Below are 19,889 nucleotides of genomic sequence, written 5' to 3'. Positions count from 1 at the left end.
CATTATTTGTTTCAGAGGTACAGATCTGTGATTCAACAGTCTTGCACAATTCACAGTGCTCACCATAGCACATACCCTCCCCAATGTCTATCACCCAGCCACCCCATCCCTCCCACCCCCCACCACTCCAGCAACCCTCAGTTTGTTTCCTGAAATTAAGAATTCCTCATATCAGTGGGGAAACCTCATACTATTGCTAGGATTGTAAACTGGTATAGCCACTATGGAAAACAGTATGGAGGTTACTTAAAAAATTAAAAATAGAGCTAACATATGATCCAGGAATTCCACTTCTGGAAATATATCCAAAGGAAATTAAAACACTAACTTGGAGGGATATCTGTACCCTCATGTTCATTGCAGCATTATTTACACTATCCAAGACATAGAAACAACCTAAGTGTCCATCAATCACTGGAGGAATGGAGAAAGAATTTGCTGTTATTGTATATGTGTGTGCACACTGGTGTGTGTGTGCGTGTGTGTGTGTATAATGAATATATAATGAAATATTCAGTCATATAAAATGAGGATATCTTGCCATTTGCACCAGTATGGATGGACCTTGAGGAAATTATGTGAAGTCAGACAGAAAAAGAGTACTATATGATCTCACATATATGTAGAATTAAATGCAGAACAGAACAGCACAAAACTCAAAGTAAAAGGGATCATATTTGTGGTAACCAAAGGCAGGGTTTGGGGAAAAGGGGAATAGGAGAAAAGTGTTCAAAAATGTTTAAACTTCTATTTACAACATATGTAAGTACTAGGGATGTACTGTACAGAATGATGACTATAGTTAACTATTACAGAAGCTGTACAATATGTGTAAATATTGTTAAACAAGTAAATCCTAAGAGCTCTCATCACAAGGCAAGATTTTTTTTTTCTCTTTTTGCTATATCTTTGAGATGATGGATACTAACTAAACTTATAGCAATATTTTTTTTTTACAATATATGTCAAACCATTTTGCTGTACACCTTAAACTTATACAGTGATGTGTATCAATTATATCTCATTAAACCTAGAAAAAAAATGGCCCCCAATAACTTGGGGATGGAGTCTTTTGGGTTTTCCACATAAAGTATCATGTCATCTGTGAAGAGAGAGAGTTTGACTTCTTTGCCAATTTGAATGCCTTTTCTTTTTGTTGTCTGATTGTTGAGGCTAGGACTTCTAGTACTATGTTGAACGAAAGTGGTGAGAGTGGGCATCCCTGTCATGTTCCTGACCTTAAGGGAAAAGCAACCCATAGAATGGGAGAAGATATTTGCAAATGACATTACAGATAAAGGGTTGGTATCCAAGATCTATAAAGAACTTCTCAAACTCAACATGCAAAAAAAAAATAATCCAGCCAAGAAATGGGCAGAAGACATGAACAGACACTTCTCCAAAGAAGACATACAAATGGCTAACACATACATGAAAAAATGTTCAACATCTCTAGCCATCAGGGAAATACAAATCAAAACCACAATGAGATACCACCTTACACCAGTTAGAATGGCCAAAATTAACAAGACAGAAAACAACAAATGTTGGTGAGGATGTGGAGAAAGGGGAACACTCTTACGCTTTTGGTGGGAATGCAAGCTGGTACAGCCATTCTGGAAAACAGTATGGAGGTTCCTCAAGACATTAAAAATAGAGCTACCCTATGACCCAGCAATTGCACTACTAGGTATGTACCCCAAAGATATAGATGTAGTGAAAAGAAGGGTCATATGCACCCCAATGTTCATAGCAGCAATGTCCACAATAGCCAAACTGTGGAAGGAGCCAAGGTGCCCTTCAACAGATAAATGGATAAAGAAGATGTGGTTCACATATACAGTGGAATATTACTCAACCATCAGAAAGGATGAATACCCACCGTTTGCTTCGACATGGATGGAACTGGAAGGAATTATGCTAAATGAAACAAGTCAAGCAGAGAAAGACAATTATATGGTTTCACTCGTATGTGGAACATAAGGAATATCGTGGGGGAAGGGAGAGAAAACTGAATGGGAAGAAATCAGAGAGGGAGTCAAACCATGAGAGACTCTGGATTCTGGGAACCAAACTGAGGGTTACAGAAGGGCGAAGGGTGGGAGATGGGATAATGGGGTGATGGGTATTAAGGAGGGCACGTGTTGTGATGAACACTGGGTGTTATATGCAATTAATGAATCATTGAACACTACATCAAAAACTAATGATGTACTATATGCTGGCTAATTGAACATAATAATAAAAAATTAAAAAAAATAAGAACAGAATACACATTCTTCTCAAGCACACATGGAACATTCTCCAGGATAGATCATATGTTCATCTACAAAACAAATCTTAATAAATTTAAGAAAATTGAAATAATATTAAGCACCACAATAGTATGAAATTAGAAATCAAATACAAGAAGAAAAATGGAAATTTCACAATATATAGAGATTGAACAACATACTCCTCACCAACCTCAGGACCAAAGAAGAAATAAAAACAAACAAAAAAAAACACATTGAAACAAATGAAAATGAAATAACATACCAAAACTTATGAGATGTTGCAAAAGCAGTTCTAAGAGGGAAGTTCATGGCAAGAAATGCCTATATAAGAAATAAGAAAGATCTTGGGGCACCTGGGTGGCTCAGTCAGTTAAGCATCAGAATCTTGATTTTGGCTCAAGTCATTATCTCAGGGTTGTGGGATTGAACACTCGGCTGGGCTTCATGCTGAGCAGGGAGTCTGCTGGAGATTCTCTCCCTCTCCATCTGCCCATCCCCCACTCCCCACTTGCACGCTCTCTCTCTCTTTCATATTAATAAATAATCTTTAAAAAAAAGAAATAAGAAATATCTCAAATAACCTGAGTTTATACCACAAGGAACTAGAAAAAGAAATGTGAACTAAGCCCAAATTTATTAGACAGAAATAAGTTAAGATCAGAGTGGACATAAATGAGAAGATATTAAAAAGACAACAGAAAAGGCCATTGAAACTAAGAGCTGGTTCTTTGAAAAGAAAAAATAGTCAAACTTATTAAAGCTTGCCTAGAAAAAGAGGACTCAAAAATCAGAAATAAAACAGTACCCATTCAAATGAAAAAGATCATAAGAGACTACCATGAATAACTATACTCCAACTAATTGGACAATCTAGAAGAAATGGATGAATTTCTAGAAACATGCAACCCACCAAAAATGAATTATGAAAAAATAGAAAACCTGAACAGAACTCTAATGAGTAATCAACTGCCTAACAAAGAAAAGCACTGGACCAAAAGTTTTCACTAGTGAATTCTGTGAAACATTTAAAGAAAAATTAATATAGGTATTTCTCAAACTCTTTAAAAAAAATAGAAAAGGAGGGAAAACTCCTAAACTCATTTAAAAGGCCAGCATTACACCAATGCCAAAACCATACAAGGACACCACAAGAAAATAAATTGCAGGCTAATAGCTCTGATGAACATGAATACAAAAACCCTCAACAAAATATTACCAAACCAAATTTAAAAATACATTAAAATGATCATACACCATGACCAAGCGGGATTTATTCCATGGAAGAAAGGATGGTTCAACATCTGCAAATCAATATGTGATACACCACAAGAACAAATGAAGGATAAAATTATGATCATTTCCATAGACTCAGAAGAAGCAGTTGACAAAACTCAAAATTTATTTAAAAAGCTCTCATCAAAGTGAGTAAAGAGAGAAGGTATCTCAATGTAATAACAAGCCTACAGCTATCATCATACTCAATAAAAAGCTGAAAATCTTCCTTTAAGATAAATAAGAATCATGCCCATTCACACCCATTTTATTCAATGGAATAGTACTGGAAATCCTAGACACAGCAATGAGATAAGAAAAACAAGCAAAAGACATCCAATTGGAAAAGAAGTAAAACTGTCACTATTTGCAGATGACATAGTATCATACATAAAAAAAACTAAAGACTCCATCAGAAAAAATGTTAGAACTCCTAAAAAAAAAAAAAGTTGTTAGAACTCTTCGGTGAGATTGCAGGACACAAAATCAATACATACAAATCGGTTGCATTTTTATACACTAAAAAGCTATCAGAAAGAGAAATTTTTTTTAATAAGTCCCATTTATGATTGTATTGAAAAGAAGTTACCCAGGAATAATTTTAACCAAGGAGGTAAAGATCTGTACTCTAAAAACTATGATAATAATGGAAACACTTGATGACACAAATAAATGGGAAGATAATCTGTGCTCATGGATTGGAAAAATATTGTTAAAATGTTCATATGACCCAAGGCAATCTACAGATTCAATGTAATCCCTATCAAAATTACAATGGCATTTTTTTTTTCTGAAAAAGGAAACAACCTTAAAATTTATATGAAACCACAAAAGACCTCCAAGAGCCAAAGCAATCTTGGGAAAACAAAGCTAGAGGCATTATGCTCCCTGATATCAAGCTGTAGTAAATAGTAATAAAAAATATGCTATTGGCATGAAAAACAGACACAAATCAACAGAACAGAATACAGAGCCCATAAATAAATCCACACATATATGCCAATTGATTTATGACAAAGGAGCCAAAAATATACAAGGGGAAAGGACAGTTTTTTTGATAAATAGTACTGAGAAGCTTGTACAGTCACATGCAAAAGGATGAAATTGGACCAGTATTTTACACATACAGAAATTTACTCAAAATGGACTAAAGACTTGAACTTAAGACCTGAGAGTATAAAACTCCTCAAGGACAATGTAGTGGGTATGCTCCTTGACATCAGTCTTGGCAATATTTTTTTGGATTTGATACCAAAAGCAAATGCAACAAAAACAAATAAATGAGACTACATCAAACTAAAATGCTTCTTCACAATGAGGGAAACCACCAATAAGATGAAAAGGTAACCTATTTAATGGGAGAAGATATTTGCAAATATCTAACAAGGAATAAATATCTCAAATGTAGAAAGAACTATACAGCAATAAAAAGTAAATATCCAATTAACAAATGGGCAGAGGCCCTCCATAGACATTTGTCCAAAGAAAACACACAGATGGCCAACAGACACATGAAAAGATGCTCAACATCACTAATCACAGGGAAATGAAAATCAAAACCACAATGGGATATCACTTTGTACTTGTCAGAATAGCTAAAATAAAAAAGACAAGAAATAACAAATGATGGCAAGGATGTGAAGAAAAGGTCATGCACTGTTGGTGAGAACACAAACTGGTGCAGCCACTGTGGAAAACAGTATGGAGGTTTCTTAAAAACTAAAAACAGAAATATCATATGATCTAAACATTCCACTACTAGGTATTCACTAGGTATTTACCCAAAAAAACAAAAACACTAATTTTATTTTTTAATTTTTTATTATTTAAGATTTTATTTATTTAAGAGAGAGCAAGCACAAATGAGCATGAGTGGAGGGGGGGTGGCCAAGGGAGAGGGAGAGACAGACTGAGTCTGAGACAGTCTGAGTTCCCCCCACTGAGCAGGGAACCTGGCACCTGACTCCATCCTAGGACCCCAAGATCATGACCTGGGCCAAGGGCGGACGCTTAACTGACTGAGCCACCCAGGTGCTCCTAGAAACACTAATTTTAGATGATATATGCACCCCTAGGTTGATTACTGCGTTATTTACAATAGATAAGATATGGAAGCAAACTAAGTATCCATCAGTAGATGAATGGACAAGGAAGAATTGGTATATATACAATGAAATATTATACCACCATAACAAAAAATGCGATCTTGCCATGTCTGACAAAAAGGATGAACGTAGAGAGTGTTATGCTAAGTGAAGTAAGCCAGACTCAAATAAATAAATACTATAGAGTTTCACTAATATGTGGAATCTAAAAAACAAATAAACAAAAAGCAGTATGAGATCTATATATACAGAGAAACTGATGGTTGCCAAACAGAAAGGGAGTGGGAGATAGAGGCTTCTAGCTATAGAATGAATAAATCATGGGGGTAAAAGCATAGGAAATACAGTCAATGATATAGTAGTAACTTTTTATGATAGCAGATGGTAGCTACACTTGTGAGCACAGTGTAATATAGTACATAACATAGGATAGTATAGAGATGTGGAATCACTATGGTGTATGCCTAAAACTAATGAAACATTGTGTGTCAACCAATACACACACACACACACAGAGTGAGACACCACCCAACATCTGTTAGAATGGCTGTTATAAAAGACACCAGAAATAACAAGTGTTGTCAAGGATGTGGAGAAAAAAAAAGAACACTTTTGCACTGTTGGTGGGAATATAGATTGGTATAGTCACTATGGAAAATAGTAGGGAATTTCTTCAAAAAAAAAAAATAGAACTACCAAACAATCCAGTGACTTCACTTCTGGGTATTTCTGTGAAGAATACAAAAACATTACCTTGAGAGGACATATGAGCTTCCATGTTCATTGCAGCATTGTTTACAATAGTGAACATGTGGAAGAAACTTCAATGACATCAATGGTTGAATGGATAAAGAAGATGTGATATATATATATATATATATACACACACACACACACACACATACACACAATGGAATATTATTCAGCCATAAAAGAAGGAAATCCTGCCTTTGTGAGAATATGAATTTAACTTGAAGGTGAAAACAGTAACCAAAGGGTTAATGGAATTAGTAAGTACAGCTGCAACTTTTTACCCAGACCTTTTAGTTTGCCTTTAATTTCCCTAACTCTCCTATTCTGGGGAGACAAGATTTGAGGCTTGCTCTCCCTTTTCCTCATTTAGCTGCCTCTCAAATAAACTCTTTCCTTGATGCATACTCCATGTCTCAGTGATTGGCTTTGTTGCCTGTCAGGCAGATGAGCTGGGGTTCGCCTATAAATTTGGTGACCCAGGCAAAACATCTTTGCTTGTGGTTTGTCAGCCCCAGTAACAGAATCCTGTGATGAGTCCAAACAGCTGTCCTGGCTCTTTATTCTAGGGACTGTCCCTCAGGCCCTACACCTACTGAGCACTGGGGACCTTCAGCACTTAATTTAACTCTTGCAGCAAGGAAATAGTTTTTGGTTTTGTTTTGGACAGATGTCTCTTGGTGAGTACTTTGTGTGAGGGCATGTGAGTTTGTTTTTTTTTCTTCTTGTTTGGTTTGGATTTCTTGGCCTTTTTCCCTTGATTGGGAAAGGAGTGACATAGGAACCTATTTGGTGCGGTCAGTGAAGTCCTGACTTTTGGAGAAGCTAATCCTCACAGAGGTACTCTGGGCTTCATGGGTTTGCTTGTTGCTTCGGTGTTTGGTATCTTTGGATAAGGCTGGTTGTGCTCTAACTGGAAAATGCGAAATGATGATTCAATTCCTGAATGCAGCCCTTTGGGCTGTATTCTCCAAAATTGGGCAATGGTTAGTTATGAACTTATGGAAAGGAAAAAAATGTATTTTTTCTAACTCTGTTTGGCCAGAATAGTCATTAGACTCCAGAGAAAAATGACTAATGGAGCCATAAATTATACCATTTTAAGACTGTTTGCATCTTGTTTGTGTATGTAGGTCTGTTTGTTTGTTTATTTATTTATTTATTATGTCCATGTATGTTTTAAATGGGAGATTATTTTCTCTGCCTTTGCATGGTATTGCTAAAACTGGTAAAAGAACTCTGGTTGGTTTAAAGGCAAATGCTTGTGGGAATCGGCTGTTCTGAAACTCAGAAATATGGAAACTAACCCAAACATTTTTTCAAGTTCATTTGATCTGGGAAAATATTTGATATTAAAGCTAATTTAAGGTTGTTGGTTTTATTAAAATGGACATGTCTTTAGAGTTACCTGCCATAGAACTGTTCTGTTTACTAAAATGTAGGTTTACATTATCTCTGTTGCAAAACTTGTCAGAAAAGAGAAAGCATATAGTATGTCTTTCTACCACCAGTTTTTTCTTTGTATTTGATTCTATTTTGTTTGTTCACTTGTTTTGTTTTAGAGCAAAGCCTTAGAATTCTAATAAATGTAATTAAGACTGCTGGAAACAACTCTGTATGCAAGGAAACAGACTGGTTATTCAAAGAGGAGAAACTTCGGACAAAATCTAAATGTAAAGAAAAAAGTAGGGGCACCTGGGTGGCTCAATTAGTTAAGGATCTGCTTTCAGCTCAGGCCATGATCTCAGGGTCCTGGGATCGAGCCCCGCATCGGACTCCCTGCTCCGCGGGAAGCCTGCTTCTCCCTCTCCCACTCCCCCTGCTTGTGTTCCCTCTCTCGCTATGTCTCTCTCTGTCAAATAAATAAATGAAATCTTTAAAAAAAAAAAAGGAGAAAGTAGTAGAAGGTTTGTGAAAGGGAATCTTTGGAAAGGAATTTTATGCATGGATGAGAATAAGATTATTGAGATGAGTATGCGAAAAAAATTTTATTAGAAGGTGATCAGCACCTGGCAAAAAGAAAGGTAAGTAAGAGAACAAGATCAAGCAACATTTGAGCAATGATACAATATCAAGAGATACATTAACTGATTCTCAAAGGAGTTACAAAAGTTGGATTATCCTTCAGAATCACCAAAATTGAGGCAAAAGGGTTGGACTTTTATACCCTCATATTGAAAAGTCATTAAACGTGACCACCTGAGAAGAGAGAATGACCTTGTCAAGGCAGCCGGCTGCATTCAAGGCAATCCTTGATAGCTTCTGATAGTTCAGGACGTTGCCAGCTTTCCTACAGCTGAGAGTCCTTCATTCCTGATGGAGATTCTGATAAGCACATTATAGCATCTGCCCACCATAAGAACTGAAATCCATGCAGTGCCCTCCTCTATGTCCATGTCTCAATGTATATCGACACGGAGGATAATGGAGGAAAAGAGAGGGACTGCATAAAATTAAAAAAAAATCATCTTGTTGCAATAAATGATTTTTAATATCAGAAGTATACAGTATAAGATTGGAATTGATTTTTCTGTTAAAATGAGATTCTTCTTAGATTATTGGTCTATATTTTATTAGGTCTTTGATTACTTAAGAAAGTTGTTTGATATGTAAAATGACATGAGAAGTGCTATCTAGTAAGTAATGATAAACCTTAAGTTACAGTGTATGGATGAATGCTGTGACTATTTCAAAAATCACATAAAATTCCTAAGGTTTTGGTATGTCCTGGTATAAAGTCATCACTTGTAATTCTAATTATTGAAGTGTTGTGTGTCATGAAGTTTTCTTGTTAAGTTCATTGTAATGATAAATATAGGTCTCTGGTAACTTTAACATCACAAAACTAAACTGAGTAAGAATTTCTGGAACTAATAAAACTGCATTCAAATTGAACAACATAGGAGGCTGAATAAGTTGAAGAGAACTATGGTTTTTATGACCTTTGTTTGAAACATGGATGATTCTCTCATGTTTGCTCTTCCAGTTTTAAGGAAATTTTTTCTCTTACGCTATATCTGACTTACAAAAATTTGGTAAAAAACAGATTTATCTTTTTCTCCTTACCCAATCACTCCAGAATTCTTTCATTGACTATTCTTATATTTTCAAGGCAATGTATTTATTTAGATAAGTTGAGTAAGAATCTATTCTTCTTATGACAGAACACAATTGGAAATATTGGTTATATTACCAAGGCTTTGACTGGAATGTCATATTTGAGAGAGACATGCATAGATTCAGATATGGCCAGGCGGCTTTAAAGAACTAGGGTTGACTTCATGGAGCCAATGCAGCCCCTTGGAAAAATCAGCTTGGTACCTTGCTTCAAGGTTCCCAGCAACCTTACTAGGTGAGTAAAAAGGTCACTTGGCAGATGCAGGAACCTCAGAGTATTTTGGGAAACTTGACAAGAGAGGAATTTACCCAAATCTATAGGTAGTGCAGGCAGTCTGATGGCGAATATTTGGCTTGGCTTCTTAGCCTTTGAAAGGCTGTTGACAGTTCAACCTGAAATTCATTATAAAACATTCCAGCAATGCAGATTAAAAAAAAAAGAAGAAGAACTATATGTCCAATCACTAGTCTTGCTGTGCTTATGTAAATAATTAGGCCAAATTTGTTAAAACTGAACTTATTTTATAAACAAATTAGTCTTAATTTGCCTATCTTTGGTGGAAATGAAGATTTTGGAGAGAAATTATGTTTCAGTATCACACCTTTGTGGATGTTAGATTCTAGTTCTGATTAACTGTCTTTGAGTATTTGCTGTTTGCCTATAAAACTGGGCTGGATCCTGAAATCCTTCTGGTTTACTCAAACAGAAATAAAACTGCACTTGTTTTCCCAAAGCCTTGCAAACTGAAGCTAGACAACTTGAAGAAAATATCACAGAAAATTGCCACAGCCACCCATGTTTGTCTGTTACTGTATGGGCCACTCAGAAACATCAGCAGAACATGTTTATTCCAGTAGTCCCAATTTGACAGATCATTGGATAATCCAGACCTTGAGATGTTCACAGACCAGAGCAGTTGTATGGATTAAGGTCAATGAAGAGCTGGATGCAGTGGTGACCCACCAGCTATGGTCTGTTGCCAAGGACACCATAAACTGAACTGTTTGATTGCCCAAGAGAATAATCAGGCAGCTCAAGCCACCCGGTGGCAGCCCATACAAAGACTTCAAAACCCAGTATGATGGCTTTAGTACCAGACACTAAGAAGAGCTAAAGAATAGTGAATGAGATGCCATGCTGGCACTAAAGCCACCTAGAAATATAATTAACAAGAGATAATCCTATTCCAGAATATCTTAATGGAAAAAATAACTAGCTGCATTTATCAAAACACGTATTATAGGTAAGATGCCACATTTCAATGGATCCAGAAATGGATTGTGGGTCCCAGTCTTCAGAAACTGTTGAAAAGATAGTCCAAAATGTGACATTTGTGTGAAAAATATGACACTTGCGCTAAAGAATAATCCTAAGACTAGATTTCCATCAGTTCTCAGAGGTATACAATGTAGAGGCACTAAACCTGAAGAAGACTAGTAGATAGACTTTACCATGATGCCAAAATAACAGAGGTTGATGTACCCCACAGATGTGCCTTCATACTGCCTGAATCCTAGAGACTTGGTGTTATTAAAGACCTGGGAGAGCAAGCACCCAGAGGACCAACTTCAACCTCCTTGGACAGAAACTTATGAGGTGCTACTGACCACACATTCTTCAGTGGAACTAAGGGGAATTGAGCTGTGGATTTAACACACCCTAATTAAACTGGTTCCACAAGAATCCACAGGTCGTATACACCCTGCAAGCAAGGAGAACATGGGAAAAAACCCTGCTTGGACCAACAAGCCTCTGACACACCTGAAACTACTATTTAGGAGAGCTGGTCCAAAGAAATCAATAAGTCTCAAAATAAAAATGTTGATCCCCTATGAATTAACAGGAGTGTTATGTGCAACCCCAGGTTACATTTTTTCTGTGGATTTCAATATTTCCCTTGGTGATATAAATGTTTCAATAGCTGGAGCATGATAAAAGGCCTTAGACTTTTTGGCCAAGTAGTTTTAGATAATGGAATTACTTTATATTTTGCAAGAACAAGGACGTGATTGTGCAGTTGCTAATTCATCATACTAAAAGCTACTTGGTTACAACAAATCTAAGGCCCTAGACTCAGATCTGGAACTGATTTTCAGGATTCTCCAAGGAATTAGGTCAATCTTAGTAGAATTACTCAAGTGTGAAATGTCCATATTCTTAATTCTCCTTTGCTACTTAGTCATAAAATATAGTATAAAATGTTGTACAAAAATTATTAACCAAAGAACAGAAATGTTAATAATGCAGAATGTTGGGTTTCAACCTAGAACTAAAGAATATTTGTAAATGAGCATATTCCTCTAATCTTGATCTTCACCCAATTTCAGCAAGAAGAAACTAGAGCCATCATTGTCCCAATTCCCTCAAGAATGAGGAATGATCGAAGATAGTGAGGACTGAAACTGGTAATCAAAGCATTAATGGGACCAATAAGCACAACTGCAACTTTTTACCCAGACTCCTTTTTGATTACTTTAAATTTCTCTGACTCTCCATCTTCAGGAGCAAGATTTGAGACCTGCTCTCCAGTCTTTTCATTTAGGTGCCTCTAAAATAAACACTTTCCTTGCTGCCTAGTCTGTTTCAGTGATTAGCTTTGATGTGTGTCCAGCAGATGAACTTGGGTTTTGTTACAAGGACATTATACTAAATGAAGTAAGTCAGAAATGGAAAGACACATACCATATTACCTTACTTATATGTGGAATGTAAAAAAAAAAAAAAGCTCAACTCTTAGATATAGAAAACAGATTACTCCTTGCCAGAAGCATGGGTTGGTGAGTGGTGAAATTGGTGAAGGGGGTCAAAAGGTAAAAACTTCCAGTATAAAGTAAATAAGCCATAGGGATATAATGTACAGCATGATGACTATAGTTTACAATACTGTTTTGCATATTGGAAAGCCGCTGAGAGAGTAGATTTTATAACTTATCACAGGAGAAATTTTGTAACTAAGCATGATGCTGAATGTTAATATTATTGTGATCATCTCACAATATATAAAAATATATAACTATTATGTTTTACACCTGAAACTAATATTATATGTCAATTATATCTCAGTAAAAAATGATAGCAATATCATAAAAGCAAGAGTGAAAGACATTTCATTGCCATCCTTCCCCAAGTTCCTCTGGCAAAATAAGGGCATGAATACATTTTAACCAGGAGACCAGTGCAAATAGCCAAGCATCTCAGAGAACTGATTCATGTTTGTGGCATGAAAAGATTCTTAACTCTTTTCATGGCCAAAACAAACTTTACAGCTACATATGGAATATTTTTCCTATAAAAGGGATTTAATAACTGGATGAACAATGACTCCACAACTAAAGACAAAGATGCATCAAGGAAGGTAGGAAAGTCAAAGATACAGCTTTATACTAGACTCCATCCCAGTCATAGTGACCCCCATAATCAAGAGGAATGCCCCACATATGGAACACTATTTCAAGGGATTGTGCCCCACATCAGGCACCCCCATCCTGGTGTCAAGCACTAAAAAGACAAGCCCTCAACATATCTGGTTTTGGAAATCAATGGGGATTAAGACCAGGAGACTCATGGAATTATAAGGAATGGAGATCCTGCTCTTAAAAGGCTCATGTGCAAATGTGTTTGCCCTGAGATCCAGTACAAGAGCAACAAATTGAAATATCCCTAGACCATAAGTGAGGAAAACCTATTTATTAATTTTCACGTGGCTGTAAGAGATGCAGGAATCTGAAGGGACTTTATCCAGGGACAGAAGCACTGGTGATGTCAGTTTTGCAATCTCATGCTCATTGGCCAGTAACAGAGCTGACAGAAACCATTTTTTATGTCCTCCCTCTAGCCTGGTAGCACCAGAAAGCAAGATCTGCCCACCCCATGCCTTAACTACACCATGCAATACCTGAGCCACAAGACGGTCAGACAAGGGCCCCAAGCCACACCATACATGCCCAGTGGATGAACAGCAACTGAGTCAGACAAATGTCATGAGCCCTGAATTCCCTAGGCAGCAGGCACATGAGCCCACATGATGGATGCCCATAGAGTGACTCAGTTTTGTATTTCTGGGCTACCTGGAACAGCTCCTACACAAGATAGCTCCTTCAAAACTAAGGATGATAGCCATTTCTTCCAATACATGTAGACAAGTTCAGAGAGACAGGCAAAAGGAGGAGACAGAAGAATATGTTCCAATCCAAATAATAAGGCAAATCCCAAGAAAAAGACCTTAATAAAAAGGAGATAAACAACTTATCTGAAAAGAGTTCACAGTAATGTCATAAAGATGTTCACCAAACTCAGGAGAAAAATGAATGAACACAGTGAGAACTTCAACAAAGAGATAAGAAATATAAGAAATACCAAACAGGAGTTATCACTGAACTGAGAAAACTAGAGCAGTTCAATAGCAGAATAGATAAAATAGAAGCATGTATCGGTGAACTGGAAGACAAAGCAATAGAAAACAGACAGAATGACAGAATGAAAAAGAATTAAAAAGTGATGATACCTTAAGAGACCTCTAGGACAACATTCAGTGGAATAATATTCACATTATAGGGGTCCAAGAAGGAGAAGAGAGAGAGAAAGGGCCAGAAAAAAATTGTTTAAGTAATAATGGTGGAAATTTTCCCTAATCTGGGGAAGGTGGAGAGGTAGGAAGATACTAAACTCACTTCATCCCATGGATACAACTAGATAACACCCACATTCTGGGTCATAAATAACCGAGAAAATTACCTGAAGACTGGCAGAACAGACTCTCCACAGCTAAATGTAGAGACAACACTGAAGAGGATAGGAAGGTCAGAGACATGGTTGGGAGCTAAATGGACCCACAGGACAGTCCACAGGAGGGAGAAATGCCATGGGCACAGAAAAATGAAAGGACCAGACCCTCACACCAAGCACCTAAGGCATGAGCCTGCATGAAAACCAGAGGGGCATAATTTCTCAGGTTCTTAGAGTCAGTGGGGTTTCACATCTAGAACTGAAGAAATCAGCAGGCTCAGCAGAAATCAGTAGCAAACTAAGTCCCTACTCTTAGAGAGACAGCACAACAAACAGCTCCATGGGGATACCAGCATAAGAACAACAGTTTAAAAAATGCCTGCACTGTATGGGAAGGAGATTTGTTTACTAATTTCAGAGCATGTGCTAATGGGGCAGGGATCACTGGGAGACCTCCTGGAACAAAGGAGCTGGCAGCACCATTTCTGTCCCTGCCCCCCAGTAGAGATATGGGAAACCTGCAGGGACCAGCACAATGCCAGCACTCACTAACTTGCTAACAGAATGCCTTGCATTCTCCTACGGACACAACTACTCAATCCAGGCCTCTGCAACAGGTCCCCTCCCACAGCAGAGCCATGCAAACATTGCTAACACCCTGTGCCCCACTCCAGTGTTCTCCCGCAGACTTAACCCCTCTAATATGTCCTTGGCTGGAACCCATCCAAAGAGGTGTCACAAGCCTGGCATTGTGCAAGCAGCCCCGACGGAGACCAGGGCCACTCCAAAGTGACTCCTGCCCCAGGGAGAGGGGAAGATAATCACACACACACACACACACACACACGTAACCCACACATCAGTGGGCCAGGGGCAGACATTTGGTCTAACTGCAGACCCCACTAACCAATAAAAGCTTCTCAGGTGACAACACAGAGAAACTACCCTGCAGTTTGGTGCTACTGCTTCTCTGTCAAATGCCTGGTCTGACTCAACTCAAGCCCACAGACTGGCCCACTAACACAACACAGGTACCAAACCCTGTCCACAAAACACAAAGAGAGCCATTGCAGATAACTGGACTGAAGGCAAAAGTGGCCCACCCACAACAGTAGGGCAAGTGCAAACCCCATAAGAACATCTCTGAAGCATCAGGTTGTGGTGAACAGGGGACACTGCATTGCAGGACCTCTTCTTCATAAGACCATTTCATAGCTGATTTTCCTAACATACAGAAACAGACACAGAGAGGAGACCGAGGGATATGTCCCAAATGAAAGAAAAGACACAAAGTGAGGATACAGAGGGATATGCCCAAATGAAAGAAGTTCACAGAAAGAGGACTAAACAAAATGGATATAAGTCAAATGTCTGATAGAGAATTGAAATAATCATCATAAAGATACTCTGTGGATTTGATAAAAGAGTGGAGGGCCCCAGTGAGACCCTCAGGAAAGAGAGAAGGACATAAAAAAGAACCAATCAGAGATGAACTCAATAACTGAAATTAAAAACACACTACATGGAATAAATAGTAGACTATAGAATGGATCAAGGACCTGGAAGACAGAGTAATGGAAGGCAATCAATCTGAATAGGAGAGAGAAAAAAATACATTAAAAAAATAAAAGTAGACATAGGGAACTCAGCAACACCATCAAGTATAATAACATATGCGTTATAGGTATCCCAGAAAGAGAAGAGAGAAAAGGGGGCAGAAAATTTATTTTAAGAAATAATAGCTGAATACTCCCTAAATCTGGGGAAGGAAACAAATCCACATCCAAGAGGCACAGAAATCCCCAAACTCAACCCAAGGAAGTTCACACCAAAACACATAGTCTTTAAAAAAACAAAAGTAGTGACAAAGAGAAGTTTTTAAAAACAGCAAAAGAAAGCAGTTACATACAAGGGAACCTCATAAGATGATCACTACCCTATGACCCAGCAATTGCACTACGGGGTATTTACCCCAAAGATACAGATGTAGTGAAAAGAAGGGCCATATGCACCCCAATGTTCATAGCAGCAATGTCCACAATAGCCAAACTGTGGAAAGAACTGAGATGCCCTTCAACAGACGAATGGATAAAGAAGATGTGACCCATATGTACAATGGACTATTAGCCCTCAGAAAGGATGAATACCCAACTTTCACATCAACATGGGTGGGATTGGAGGAGATTATGCTAAGTGAAATAAGTCAAGCAGAGAAAGTCAGTTGTCATATGGTTTCACTTATTTGTGGAACATAAGGAATAGCATGGAGGACATTAGGAGAAGGGAGGGAAAAATGAAGGGGGGGAATCAGAGGGTGAGACAAACCATGAGAGACTGCGGACTCTGGGAAACAAACTGAGGGTTTCAGAGGGGTGGGAGGTGGGGGGATGAGTTAGCTCGGTGATGGGTATTGAGGACACGTATTGCATGGAGCACTGGGTGTTATACACAAACAATGAATCGTGGATCACTACATCAAAAACTAATGATGTGTTGTATGGTGACATAACATAATAAGAACAAACAAACAAAAAACCCCAACCCCCCAAAAAAAGAAAAGAAAAAAGTAGTGACAAAGAGAAATTTTAAAAAACAGCAAAAGAAAGAGTTACATACAAGGAACCTCATATGATGATCAGCTGATTTCTCAACAGAAACTGCCAGCAAGAAAGGAGTGCCATGTTATATTGAAAGTGCTTAGAGATAAAAACCTGCAGCCAAGAATATTCTATCCAGCAAGGCTATCATTTAGAATAGAAGGAGAGAGAGAGTTTCCCAAGCAACAAAAGTTAAAGGACTTCATGACCACTAAACCAGCACTATGATATATGTTAAAGGGTACTTTTTGAGTGGAAAGGAAAGATCATTAGCAGGAGTAAGAAAATTAGGAAGCACAGAAGAAGTAAAATGAAGGATATCTATAAAAATCAGTCAAGGGATTCACGAAATAAAGGGATGTAAAATGTGAAACAAGATACCTAAATATGGTGGGGAGAGGAGTAAAGAAGAGGTTCAAACTTAAGCCACCATCAATTTAATATAGATTGCTACATGCATAAGATGTTATTTATAAACCTAATGGTAACCATAAATCAAAACCTGGTAATAGATATTTAAAAAATAAAGAGAAAGGAACCCAAGTACACCACTAAAGAAAGCCAGCAAATCATGAAAGTGCAAGAGAAGAAAGTAACGGAGAACAACAACAGCAACAAAAAACCCGCACACAACAACAAAAACCTTAAAACAAGTAACAAAATGGCAGTAAGTACCTATCTATCACTAATTACTTTGAATGTAAATGAACTAAATGCTGCAATCCAAAGACATAGGGTGGAGAAATGGATAAAAAAGGAAAACCCATTTACGTTGTCTACAAGAAACTCACTTCAGACCTAAAGACACATGCAGATTCAGAGCAAAGGGATGGAAAAATATTTATCATGCAAATGGAAATTAAAGGCAAGTCAGGGTAGCAATACTTATATAGAATAAGATCAACTTTAAAACAAAGACTGTAAGAAGAGGCAAAGAAGGACACTACATAATCAAAAAAGGGATAATCCAACAAGAAGATATAGAAATTGTAAATATTTGTGAACCCAACATGGGAGCATCCAAATACATACAGCAGCTCAAAACAAACATAAAAATATTCAAGAGTAATACACTGAGAGTAGGGAATTTAAAACCCCATTTACATCAATGGATAGGTATTCCAAAAAGAAAAAAGAAGAAAGGTGGCTTTGAATGATACATTAGATGGGATGGATCTAACAGACATATTTACAATATTCCATCCTAAAGCAGAATACACATTATTTTCAAGTGCACATGGAACATTCTCCAGAATGGATCACCTAATCAGCCATAAAACAAATCACAACAGACATTTTGGAAAAGATGGTGGAGCAGTAGGGGACCCTATTCCAACTGGTCCCCAGAATTGAGCTGGATATCTACCAGACCACTCTGAGTACCCACGAAATCAGCCTGAGATGTAAGAAGATAGATCTGGATCTCTACAAACAGAAGATCGCTGGTGGTTGGTTTCGAGGTATGAAGCAGGGAGCCGTGATTCTGTGGGCAGATATTGGAGGATAAACAGCAGCGGGAGGGAGCCTGGCTGTGGGCATCCTACACCACTGGTGAGTGATAACCTCCTGCGCTGGGGATGGGTCACAGACTCGCAGACCCAAAGCAGTGGGGAAAGGACTTTAGATGGAAACCAGAGCAGCGGGGTCGTGCGAGCGAACTGGGAGCAGCTGGCGGTTTTAGAAGCACAAAGGGCAGAGATGAGCCCCAACCCGGAGGCAGGACTGGGAGTATTGCGGAGGGGTGCACAACCTAGGACATTGCAGTTTATAGCAGCACAGACAGAAACGGAGACAGTGTGGCCTGGAGAGCTCACTGAAGAACAGACGGCGATCTCTCTGCTCTAAGGCAGAGGGTTGGAAACAGTCTCTTCCGTTCTGACTCTCCAAAGAGAAGCAGAAAGCTGCCAGGGAAAGCCGCCAGAGAACAAAAGCCCCAAAAAACTGGTTTCCACTGAGCCCATCCCCCGTCGCAGGGGGACAGGGCAATTCTGCCCAAACAGGGTTGCCTGAGTAACAGCACGGCAGGACGCTCCCCCAGAAGACAGCCTGGGAAAAGAAGAGGCCAGCAACCTTAAGGTTCCTAGGAAACAGGTGCATCTTGTTTGGGTTGTGGTCAATAATTTGGACTCTATACATTCCCTCAACCACCCATCAACAGAATGACTAGGAGGAGGAACCCCCAAAATAGGAAAGACTCGGAGATTATGATTTATGCCACAGATTTACAAATGGATTCAGATATAACCAAGATGTCGGAGATGGAATTCAGGCTAGCAATCGTGAAGACAATAACTAGAATGGAGAAATCAATTAATGGCAACATAGAGTCTCTAAGGGCAGAAATGAAAGCTGAATTGGCAGAACTTAAAAATGCTATCAATGAGATCCAATCTAATCTAGATAATCTAACAGCTAGGGTAAGTGAGGCAGAAGAGAGAATTAGTGACCTGGAAGAGAATTTCATAGATAAAAAGGGAAAAGAGGAAGCCAGGGAAAAACAACTCAGAATCCATGAAAATAGAATCAGAGAAATAAGTGACACCATGAAGCATTCCAATGTCAGAATTATTGGAATCCCAGAGGGGGTGGAGAGAGAGAGAGGACTAGAAGATATATTTGAGCAAATCGTAGCTGAGAACTTCCCTAATCTGGGGAATGAAACATACATTCGTGTCCTAGAGGCAGAGAGGACCCCTCCTGAGATCAAGGAAAACAGGCCAACACCCCAGCATGTAATAGTAAAAGTCACAAATCTTAGAACCAAGGAAACCATCTTAAGGGCAATTAGGGGCAAGAGATTCCTTACGTACAGAGGGAGGAACATCAGAATAATGTCAGACCTATCCACAGAGACCTGGCAAGCCAGAAAGGCCTGGTAAGACATATTCAGGGCACTAAATGAGAAGAACATGCAGCCAAGAATACTTTATCCAGCAAGGCTGTCATTTAGAATGGATGGAGAGATGCAGAGCTTCCAAGACCAGCAGAAACTGAAAGAATATGTGACCACTAAGCCAGCCCTGCAAGAAATATTAAGGGGGGTTCT

The sequence above is a fragment of the Leptonychotes weddellii genome, chromosome 2 (genome assembly GCF_054177405.1).
Source record: "Leptonychotes weddellii isolate Sample4059 chromosome 2, ASM5417740v2, whole genome shotgun sequence".
Classification (NCBI taxonomy): domain Eukaryota; kingdom Metazoa; phylum Chordata; class Mammalia; order Carnivora; family Phocidae; genus Leptonychotes; species Leptonychotes weddellii.
The sequence above is the reverse complement of the archived record's forward strand: the minus strand, read 5'-3'. Positions refer to the sequence as shown.